General features: G+C 31.0%; 1 long non-coding RNA gene across 1 annotated transcript; it reads left to right on the top strand.

The window, feature by feature from the left end:
• Nucleotides 1-580: 580 nt before the first annotated feature.
• Nucleotides 581-1,240, top strand: LOC128157854 (uncharacterized). Its single transcript, XR_008239867.1, has 2 exons — nucleotides 581-687; nucleotides 813-1,240. It is a non-coding gene; the product is annotated as an uncharacterized LOC128157854 (long non-coding RNA).
• The last annotated feature ends 11,543 nt before the right edge of the window (nucleotides 1,241-12,783 follow it).

The following is a 12,783-nucleotide window of genomic DNA, read 5'->3' as shown; positions in this document are numbered from 1 at the left end:
AATCGTTTTTCGTGTAGAATCCATAAATGGAATATTTTTGGATACTTTTGTAAACGTTTAAAAGTCTTTAAAAATGCAAGGATAACATTCCTTATATTTTCAAAGAAAACAAGTCATCAGTTTCTTAATATACACATGTTAATATATTTTGTTTGTATAAATAGAAATGTAAACCATTCGAAATATGAATAATCTTACAGGTGGTCGCCATATTGTTAACATTTTTTGTAACAAGGTAAAGAATGTCGTTCCGACTTACAGGATATATAGTTTTATAACCACGTATTGTATTTTTATTTGTTATACAAAAGCAAATTGTATTAAGACAAGTTTTTTTTTCAATTAAAACTTCATTGGAATATTATCAATAATTTAAACAATTTTTTTCATTTTTGTTCATGTTCACGTGATTTATACAGTGTATAAATGGAAAATTCCGGAAATGCTATGTCAAGGTCCTTTAAAAGCTATTCATCTCATTGGTTTCTGTCTGCTTGTGCGTCATTTATGTAGGCGTTTCTTCAGCTGCTATAAAAGAAATCGCGACGGTTTAGTTACGACACAAACATGATAGCTGTCGCTGAACTTGAACAAAATGAGAGAAAAATTATAAAATTATTTTATAATTTTGAGGAAGTGCCAGGCATTGACAGAGACGACGAGTTGCTATCCTTGGCCAGATACAAGGTAATCAAGAAAACATTTATTTGTAAAAACCTATTAAAAGTGTGGGTTTTTTTATCCTTCACTACATACAAATTTACTTATTGGTCTGTTATCATACTCAACGTAAACGAATATGATTTTTATAGGGTATAATGAATGGAAAGATACAAATTCCCTATGAGAAAGGAGAAAAGTTCCATACTCCAAAGATGTTATCATCCGTTATCGAGGGCTCCATTTCCAAATGGGATGGCAAAAGGAATATCTCGCCTTTTATGGAGGACCTACACAACAAAGTTATCATTGAGACGCTTATTATAATTTTTATAATTTTTGTAATAATTGTTGTGATTGCTGGAATGATCTATTATATACTAATTATTATAATAGTCATTATAATTTTTATAATTTTGATTATATAGTAAAAATAATATTAATTATAAATTTTATTTTCATTTATATAAGATATATGTCAAAATATATATAAAATATGTCATTTGGGTTGATTTTTATATAAAAAAAAAAGCTTTGTGTATACGAATTTAAGATAAATAAATTCTTGTTTCACCCCTTATCTTGCTTATTATTGTTGTTTGTTATGGATATCCTACTATCGTGATTTAAAAGAGGGAAGGTACCATTGTGTCAGTGTGCATATTATATGTATATATACAACATACGTCACTGATACAAAGTGAGAGTTTGTAATTGTGACCCATCAATGATATCTTTACATGGGTAGTAAAAGTACAAAAGGATAAATACAGTTATTTTATACAAAGAGTTTACACAAGATATAGAGAGATACAATCCTGTCCAAACATATACATGCATTGTATACTCCAGGAAATTCTTAACTATCTATATTCTTTATACAGTACCAAATGATTATTAAAAACTTATTTTAAAAATAAAATTTTGCGGTAAAGAAAAAAGTTGCAGACTGTTTTCTGTTCCCGAAGGTTTTAGCAAGCATTGCGCAATATTTTAAGTCACGTCAAATTAGTTTATGCACCGCTCAGCTTATATCTGTTTTTTTAAATACAAACACATTTCTATATCTATTTTTGCCAACAATGTTTGCTCAGTTTAGTGGGACTGAACTACAAATTCTTTGTATGTGTGAAATGTCATTTATTTCATAAAATGGAAAAGGACAATGGAAAATAAAATAAAATAAAAAATGAGAATACAAAATAAACACACATTAACTAATATACATGACCAACCAAAGATGAGAAATATCTCTTAACATCAATTCTCTGTAAATACCAAAATATTACTGCAGTGTCATGTGACACACCATCTGAGATTTTCATAAAACTTTCTTAGGTTATTGATACTTACAAAGTATGACATTACCCACAATCAAAATAACATCTATTACCTTGATTGTCATGGTAACCATCTTAATTTATTTTGGGCAAAAAACACACTAAAAGTCATAGAACAGTTATTTTTCATATTCAGGATATTTCACACATAATATAAATGGTACAAATATACATGTTAATGATGCAAGACATAAAAAGGATATCAATGTCCTTTTTTTTTTTTTTTATTAAATCTGGTGGCTCAAAAATATTTTTTACAATAAGTTTATCTTGAAACTCCTTAAAAAACACTGTTTCTTTTGAAGTAAATAGAACATTGATATTTAAGGAATGAAGCGGTTTATAAAAAAGCGTAAACTGTTTCAAACCATTTTATATCGTATAAAACAAATAAATATTGAATTCATTGCTTATAATTTAATTTTTTTAATCTTCATTGTAAATAAAAACGGTCATTTGACCTTTGAAATGACGTAAATTGTATAAAATTCAAACGTAACGTCAGGCGTATTGATACATTTTTGACGTTAGTCTTACTATGACGTAGGCAACATTCTTTATACGATATAAAATATTTTTTAGCCAATCAGAAAGCGCGTTACAACCAGAATTAAATTATATAATAATAAATAAATATTGAAAATATACTCCGAATAATGAAAATAAATTAAATGTACGCCACTAAGTGACAATTAATTAATGATGGATTGCTCAATATTTTAGCAACTTCAGCTGTTCATTATTTGTTCTTTTGGCATTGTATGTCTGACTGTTTTCCATGTCGTCTGTGTATTCAATGGACTGTTCTGGTCAATTTTTTAACTCTCTGAAAAGTTGAAAAAGTACAATATTTTATGTATGAATCATTTAATAAAACCATATACGTGTATGCATTTTCCATTGAATACAAAAATCAGACATATTAAAATGAGACTGAATGGATTTTTTTTTCAAATAAGAAACAAAAACCCTGGTGTTGTGATGTTTCCATGTTCAAAATTTCAAAGGTGATAAAGAAGAAATGACATTTAATTAAAATCTCAAGTAAAATTAATTAATGTTATTTTCATTTGGAATCTTAGTCTAAATCTGTATGAACTAATGAACAGCTGCAACTGAATTAGATGTAGAAAAACAGGGCTCAACATTAACTAAAATTTTAACCTGTTTTTCGGGCAAGTTGCTTCCCTGTCTGATTGTTATTATAACTTATATATATATTGAAAAGAAAGGACAATTATGAAATGTCTTGAATAAATTATAGAAATTTTGTGAGACTATACTGGTCTGCACATTTTTAATGTCAAGAAATATTTTATTAAAAATTATCTTTATTGTTTTGTTATCAAATACAGTGTATGTCAGCACTGGGTATTTGCCAGTATCAAACAACTTTTGAATATTAAAAAAAAATAATACACGTTTAAAAAATATTTTATTGTCGTATATGACATCACTTCAGAAAGAAAAATTCTACTCAATCTACTAGTGTGTATTAAAATATAGTGATACATGTATGACACTGACAAGTATATTAAGTACACTTTTCCTCGAACTTAACTATTATATAGCTTGGATATCAAGCTTATCTGAAATTTCAGATTTCTCTTATTTCTGATTAAAGGTTAGTATGATCGTCTTTCTGCTATGGGGAAACATTTTTTTCGTGATATTTTAGGAGGTCCATTATCTTATTATAAGTGTTTAATAAAAAAAAATTTGTCAATCAGACAATTAATACAGTGGGGAAACTTTTTTTTCGTGATATTTTAGGAGGTCCCTCATCATATTATAATTGTTTGAGAAAAAAGACTAGTCAATCAGACAAGTGTTTATGAAAATTGACTTGTCCAGGTACAAAATCAGCTGGGCACAGCAACTGGATTTCTTGTTGAATCCTGCATGATAGATAATATACTATCAGCTGATTTAAATATCTACATGTATGTGAAATCAGTATTTCATTAATTTTGTTTAATAAAATTATCAGCTCATATTTTCGGTTCTTTGTCCTCCATTTGACAGACTGTTGGGATGATAGGAGTCAAAGTCAATTTTTTTTCAGCGAGCACAGAATCCTACAATAGTTTATACATGTATTTGTAGGATATTTTTATTAAAAAAATGATATAAACATTCCTAAATTACCTTTGTTAGATCATTGTATCAACAGAATGGCATTACATTAAGACAATAACCATTATTCTTTTATACTTCAATACTGTTACTTACATGTACATAAATATTATATACTTTAAATGAAGTAGAATTTCAATAATTCCCTTTTTTATCACCCTTTGCTTAAATAAGATGGCTCAATATACTTTTAATTAAAAGATTCTAAAATCAGGAGAAAAACAACTTAAGTATGAAATATAAATTCATACAAAAAGAAGTACACTAATCAAAAACTATAAGGTGAAAAAAAAACAATTTTTAGGGAAAGTATATTCTATTGCTTAAAGTATTAATATACAGCTAGATTAAAATTAAAAAAATGAAACCACTGAGATATCGCATTGCAAATAATATGAAAGTACCTTGGTGATACTGTTAATAAATTTAGAGAGGGGTGTTTTGGGGAGCATTTTGTTTGCCTGGTGAATCTGATGCCTATATTTTGTAACTTTACTTTGTATATTTAGATCTGAGATTTATTTTTGAGAAAATCAACCAAGAGTGATTAAGCTAGAGTGGTTGTTTGACTTGGATGTGTATATACATACCTCTTCCTATTGGAATAAAGACTGCTATGGACTGCATGTTAACTCCATAAACTGCCTTTTAATGATCCTATTTTTACACTTGTTAATGTAGGAAACCTGGTTCTCAAAATAAGTAAATCCTACATAATGTGGATATAAATCTGGTATTTTAAGCATATATTTTAAGCATATATTCAAGAAAACTTGTGACAATTATTAATTAAACCACATCACTGACAGTAGTTCTGATTTTAACAATGGGTAAGAGATGTTAGTCGCATTGCATTCCTTTATAAGCATTGCAGGTTAGTAGCTCTTTAGCTTCATCAGTTGAGTGCTGGATTTGTTAGTCAGGTTGTCGAAACTCAAGTAGAGAAAGTATCTGACTGTTGCATGTGTACGAAACACTCAACACATGTTTACATGTTTAAATACAGCCCATGGTGGTAATTAAGCTGAAATTCGAAAGAGCATTGTTCATTTCAATTTCATCAATTCATTAGAGAGTTACTCTAAATTCACTAAAATTTAAATCACATGCTTTCTCCACCTCATTTGAGTCAACATTTTCCAACGTCTGCTTTTGCCAAGGTTTTGATGTCTTTTTTGTACTTTAATACAGAAAAGTCAATAAAGGGAAGTAACTTGAAGCTGAACTTTGTAGAAAAGGGAAAACTTTAAATAATTTTATATGAAATCCAAGAGATATACCCAATCACATTTTGGTTGTATATGTATTTCTTAGACCAAGGTCTCATCTTGATAAAAAGATGACGAATTAAGCTTTCAACTGCCTGCTGAAAATAAAATTGATAATATTCATAATGGCATAGTTATGTGTACATTTCACTGAAATCAATTTATGTGTACAAATACATTGATTACTCGCTTGTAAAATTAAATCAATGCCATGATCAAACCTTCATACATTTAGGGAGCATATTAGTTATTTATAAGATGGCACTCTACATTCCATTTTGGCATTGAGCAAAATGTTTCAATGTCTTTGCTATGGAAACTAAGCAAATACCATCAAAAATGTACCAAAAGAGGACCTTCATTTGGAACACTCTTTCAAGTCAGAGAGATTAAAATCAATTTTATGATAGTGCGTGGCCACATATTTTTGATCTTTACTGAGGATTGATGTTAAGATATGGCATATATATCGTAGAAATAACCTTCGATTTGCAATATTTAAAAAAGTAAGATGTTTGTGATGGCACGCTCATACACAACAACTTAGCTTATCATCAGATGGTCTGTTCGTCTTTCCAACTCTTGCAAATGCTTTTCACTTACTGTGGTCAAATATTAGAAACCCTTCGAGCTAATCTTTTAAGATGAACATGTTATACCTAGGAATAGAACGCAGAAGGGTTTCGGGACGAAAATCCCCATTCCCTCTGCAAGTGTAGTTGTAAATTAATGCAGTTCTTCTTTATATTTACATGTTTGAACACTTCACGGTTCTGATTTGGATTTTTAGATTGTTTTGTATTTAATTTTATGATACACAAGTGGATGATCTGGCAGTTGCAGATTACCGACCTATTTTTGCAAGTGTTTCTACCTGAAGAAAGGTATTGCTTAGACCAGGCGGAGCGGTAGCTTTTTATGCTCTTGGACTTACATATACCTGCCGTCCTGGGTACAGAGGAAAACGACCAATAGTCTAGAGATTGCCTATTTACATCATTCAGGTTAACATCTATGATACTAGGGATTGATAAATCTTGAAACTTTCTTTGCTACAGAGGATAGCTGTGTTATCTATCTGTTGTATGCAGAGCCATTATAACGTTACATTTTAAGGTTACCCTCCTTAAAAACAATTTTTGATAACGGTATTCAACTTATCTTGTATTAATTTCATAAAGTTTTATGTTGAAAAGATAAGGTATCAAAGAATAGCGAGTTGATATTGGGAGAAAATCACAGGATAAAGCTCTGCCACTAAGTTGACTGGAAGGTAACTGATAGTCATTGATATGTGACTGAAAGGCAGACCCATGCCAATCAGTCAACTTTTAGTTGACTGAATGGCAGAGCTGCATCCTGTGAATATTATCCATTTGAAGATTCCTACAGAAAAAAGCAATTTCTATTTACCTTATCAAAAAATCACTATGTCATTTAAAAATATTTCATCGGTAAATCAAAAATTTTTTTTTTTTTTTTTTACTTTTGTATTTCATAAAATGTATCAAATTGAATTTGTAGTATGCTTGGTCTTTCTTTTATGCTCATTATGTCCACAGAGATCAAAATTTGAAATTTGGAGTTCGAAAAGGGTAGTGTAAAATATTTTGAAAAGATGTCGATGTATACAGGGGAAGCATTTATTTGATAGAATTCAGTTCGTCATGTCAACAATTCTTTTATAAGATTTCCTTCTTTCATTTATATTCTTATTTAGATATAAAAAGTTGGCAATAAATTTTTCTTTTACTCGATAAATTTATACATAATTTTAATGTGGACTTGTATCGAGCAGTTAAAATTGATTGTAATTAAAAAGGAAAGAAACATAGCAAATCATGAGCTTTTACACCTCAGTTCAAGTCATTTTAGTCAAAATCTCAATTCTTATAGACTTTTTTAAATAAAATTATCATGAGGTTTTCAATCAGATATTGCAAAGGAATGTTTATCGCGCGATGTTCGATTAAAAGTTCAAAAACCTACAATATTACCAGATATGCAAGAAAAAAGATATTTTCCCTTTAATTTAAAATTTGATTAACCCTGATTTAGATTGTCTTTAGCAATGTGAGTTGAATTTCTTTTTAACTTCAATAACCAGTTTTACAATAGCACAAAGATTCTTGGTAGTATCATTTTGCTTCTAGTTCTACGCAGGAAATAAAACTGATTTAAGGAGAGAAATGTGGTGCTTATTGATTAAATTTAAATCAATCTTGGAATAATTCACTCAACTCTCCAGAGCCGGAAAAAAAATGTATACTAAACTAAGTCACAGACGTTGTCTTACCGCTACATATAACTACATTATTGCTGAGTAATTGCATCACGTTCAGTTAGTTATGAACGAGCAATGTGCGTGTAGAAATACTACCAATACCCGTTAGCAAAATCCACCACTCAAAGTTCCAGCTTTGTGTAGTTTTGTTTTGTAGTTTCTATCACCACTTCTTGTAAAATTTAAACGTTTTTCCTCAATAGCAAAATATATCATGTATTTGTGATTGTCGATACTCACATTACTTCTTATTTTACAAATCATGGAACATAAGTTCAAGTCAAACCGAGTGTACACCGTTCATACCAGAATTTGTTGTGCCTTATAAGTCAAATCTAGACTTGTCTTTTAAATTGTTTCAGATAAACCCTCAGTGTAGTTTGATACATCTAGTCATTGTAGAGTAGTATAATATGTGGCATAATGTTTTCTAAAGGTATTGAAATTGATTCCATTTGTATTAAAAGATCTTTTGCCATCATTTATTTTCTTCCCTCTTCTCGTTGAGTTTGGGGAAAAAACAATCGATGAAACAAAATGTTGAGTTTCTTCTATTCTACTATATAAAAATTATAGAGATTTTATATTGATATCAAAATCATATATTGCTATCCAAAAAGCCATAAAAAGGTCATTTCTATTAATGCCAAATTCTAAGGTAGTCGGTTATACGAAAACACGCGGCATGTTTCCTATTCATTGTGAAAATATGTTTATTGTAAAAATAAAACGAATACTATGCTACGCAAGGAGCTTTCAATATTCATTGATATTATTATCATAGTCGATGTGACTTAAATAGAATGAGTCATAAACCCTTTTCGCTACAGAAAATGTTGAATAAACCCTAGTCTTACATGTACTTTATATTTGTCTCTGCTATGCAAAGTCTATGAGTGACATATGAATGAAAATGTCATGGTTTGTGTGATGTCAACAGACTTTGATAAAAAACCTAATAAAAACTAGTAGACTAATTGTTCTCGAGCAATTAGAGGTCTTTCCTCCTCATTATTTTTTTATGTTTAAAATAAGATTGCTTCAATAGAATAAAGTATTTTTTCTGCGTTACTTTATAAAAAAAAAGTGTCAAACGATTAAGTTTGCAATTGTTTATTGCTTGACCTAGACCTTTGACCTTGGTGTCATGTTGATCTGACAAGGTAGACCCTTCAATACCAAGTGGTCCGATGTATCTATAATTATTGATTCAAAAGTTATTTGTGTATTTATTGAATCATCGAAACTTTCAGGGGCAATAACTGCTAGAAAGGGACTTTAGACCCTTTTGGTATGACAGATTGAAGGAGCGTCTAAGTGTACTGAATACATTAGTAAACGTTTCAAGTCTCTATCTCTGACGGTTAATGAGGAGTAGCGATAACAAGCATTTTGTACAATAGGGGCAGTAACTCTGTAATTGTTGCATGATAAGGGTCAGAGGGCTATATTTTAAAATGTCTTAGAATGTCCTACTACATCCATGAAAAAGTTTTTCTCTACAACCCTAAACAAAAGACATTTAAAAAGTCATTAATTAAGAGATTTCCAAATGACCTTTACCTTTGACCTTTATATCATTTTGTTCGGCCAAGGTATACGCTTCCATCCCAAGTGGTCCGAAGTCTCTATGACAAATAATAAAAAAGTTAGAAGTGATTTTATAGATATGTAAATACTTTCAGGGGCAATAACTACTAGAAGGGGGGCTCAGATCCTTTCGGTATGAATAGATTGAAGAGCCCTCTAAGTGTACTGAAGACATTGGTAAAAGTTCCAAGTTTCTATCTCTTATGGTTTCAGAGGAGTAGCGATAACAAGCTTTTCGTACAAAAGGGGCAATAACTCTGTAACTATTTAAAAGACGGAGCCAAGGGGATATATTTTAAAATGTCTTAAGATGTCCTATTACATTCATGAAAAAGTTTTTCTTTACTACACTAAACAAAAGAGATTTAAAAAGTCATTAATTAAGAGATTTTCAGATGACCTTGACCTTTGACCTTTATGTCATTTTGTTCGGCCAAGGTAGACGCTTCCATCCCAAGTGGTCCGAAGTCTCTATGACAAATAATAAAAAAGTTAGAAGTGATTTTATTGAAATTCAAATACTTTCAGGGCCAATAACTGATAGAAGGGGGTCTCGGATCCTTTCGGTATTGGTAGATTGAAGAGCCCTCTAAGTGTACTGAAGACATTGGTAAAAGTTCCAAGTCTCTATTTCTTATGGTTTCAGAGGAGTAGCGATAACAAGCTTTTCGTACACAAGGGCAATAACTTTGTAAGTTCTGGGAGTTTTCAAGCAAAGGGTCATTTGGTACCATAACTTTTCATGACCAATAACATTAAGAATAAATTGTTTCAATATCTCTTGAAATAAAAAAGCTGTCCCAAGGAAAATATAAAAGAAAACTTATAAGAATAATAAAAAACATAAAGAAAACAAAAGGTCTTTCACCTGAAAGGTGGAAAGACCTAACAAAAGGTCTTTCACCTGAAAGGTGAAAAGACCTAATAAAGTCTTACAGTGTTCGCCCTGATACCCTTTTATGGTGCACTATCTCGGATTTCAAAATAAACCACTGCTCTATTCTTAAAGATTCTTTAAAGTAAGTCTTGTTTTCTGATTTGAATCGGTTCATAAATTTTCAAAATATCTCCTCTTACAACTCTCACCTCTTTCCGTCTGTCCGTCCGTCCGTCCGTCCGTCCGTCCGTCCGTCCGTCCGTCCGTCCGTCCGTCCGTCCGTCCGTCTCTCTCTCTCTCTCTCTCTCTCTCTCTCTTTCACTCTCTGATTTTCTTTCTGTATCATTAGAGCTCAGTAAATCACATAAATAATTTTTTCCGCTCAATGGCATTTTTCAAGAAAGATTAGATTTTAACGTTGTCTTCGACTAGAAACAACCTTGATAAAGACTATACAAGTGCTTCATTTCTCTCTACTTCTCTTTCTTTTCTATCTATCTCTTGGATGTTTACAATAAATTGGGGACACATAAACAATTTTACTCTTTTTATCCAGAATACAGCTCACGAGTATCCCGACACCAATATGGAAAAACTGCGATGGCAACAGTCTGAGTCACACTGTGTTCAGGGGGTGACGCAGTGTATGTGTTCGAGAAAAATCAAGAAAAAGCACCGTGTTGTCGCCATGTACATATATGTAACCTCGTGGTCACCGTTTTACTCCGTGAATATCATTACCTGATTCGTTTATAGAGTATGTTCAGAAATAAACGAATTATGGCTAAACAAGGATTAAAATATGAATACCGTTTCTGAATGTAAAAAAAGTCAACTTAAGTTATACAGACCCAGAAAATTATCGGGCGTTCAATTGAAAGTTAAATTTTGATATCTTAAAATCCGTCGTAAATGGGTACATTTAAATTCATTTGTTCTTAAATGAATGAAAAAATACTAGGATGTTCTCTTCTCTAGAAGATGAAACTTCTGGATTTACATTTTTAATTTGATTAAAACAATGTGCACGATTTTTTTTATTTTAACTAAATAGAATCAACCAAATATATTCATGTTTGATATATGTGTATACATATCCAGGTATGACTGCTCGGTTAAATACACGGTTATATTTTGATAATAGCGTGATGATTTTTTGCTTACAACGCTACTCTTAACTATTTTAGTAATCATGAAATAATATAAAATGCCATAAGCTATCAACAAATGAGAGAGAGAGAGAGAGAGAGAGAGAGAGAGAGAGAGAGAGAGAGAGAGCCATGTCGAAGAAAGATTAGGTATTACAACTGTTTTCGACTAAAACTTACACCTTGTTAAGGACTAAATAAGTGCTTTATTTTTCTTTCATTCTCTTTCTATTTCATCTATCTTCTGATTGTTACTACTAAATTGGGGACACATAAACATTCTTTTATTCTATCCATCCACAGTATAGCTCACAAGTATCCCGGCATCAACCTTGAAAAAACAATCTGAGTCACACCGTGTACAGGATGGTGACGCAATGTATGTGTTCGAGACAATTCAAGAAAAAGCACCGTGTTGTCACCACTGAAACTCCGAGGTCACTGTGTCACTCCGTGAGGATCATTATCTGAGGATAATAAAATATGTTTAGACTAGAGTTTTACTAATAAACTGGGGACACATAAACATTTATTCTTTTTTTTTCCATCCACAGTATAGTATACATCAACCTTGAAAAAAATACAATAGAAACAGTCTGAGTCATACCGTGTACATGGGGGTGACGCAATATATGTGTTCTAGACAATTCAAGAAAAAGGACCGTGTTGTCTCAACTGAAACTCCGTGGTCCCTCTGTCACACCGTGAAGATCATCATCTGAGAGGATAATAGAGTATGTTTAGAAATAAACGATTTTTGGCTAATGAGGATTAAAATATATCTTTGTTCTTACATAAAACGTCCCCAAATCCTTAGTCTTACTTTATATCCGACGTTTGTTATGATAAGTCTATAAAGTAGATATGAATGAAAATTTCATGATCAGCTTATGCTAACAAACTATAATAGATAAACATAAGTCTTGCGCAATATTAGTGGTGTTTTTTTAGAGTCAGTAATCAGTTTTACAATAGTTCAAAGATGCTTGCAAGCATTATTTTGTTACTGGTTCAAGGCAGGAAATAAAACCAAACTAAGGAGAGAAATGTAGTGCTTATTGATGAAATTTATATCAAACTTGGTATAATTTACTAAGCTGTCAAGTGCCAGGAAGTCACAAACTTCTACTAAACCTTAACAAAGGAGAGAAATGTAGTGCTTATAAATGAAATTAAAATAACTTTTTGCATACTTTACATGATACGTTATTAGAGTATGTTTAGAATTAAACGAATTTTGGCTAAACAAGGATTAAAAAATATCCTTGTCTTCACATAGAATGTCTCAAAAACCTTAGTCTTTCTATAGATCCTTCTATTCTATTCTTTTATTCTGCTATGTATAGTTAACAAAGATTTTATATTTATTTCAAAATCAAATATTGCTACTCAAAGTTCATATTTAAGGTCATTTCCATTGAAACCGAATTGTATGGTGATCGGTAATTCGGAGAAACGCATCATGAATCCTATTCATGGT

This window comes from Crassostrea angulata, chromosome 8 (assembly GCF_025612915.1).
Source record: "Crassostrea angulata isolate pt1a10 chromosome 8, ASM2561291v2, whole genome shotgun sequence".
Classification (NCBI taxonomy): Eukaryota; Metazoa; Mollusca; class Bivalvia; order Ostreida; family Ostreidae; genus Magallana; species Magallana angulata.
This window is presented reverse-complemented; position numbering and strand designations above follow the sequence as displayed.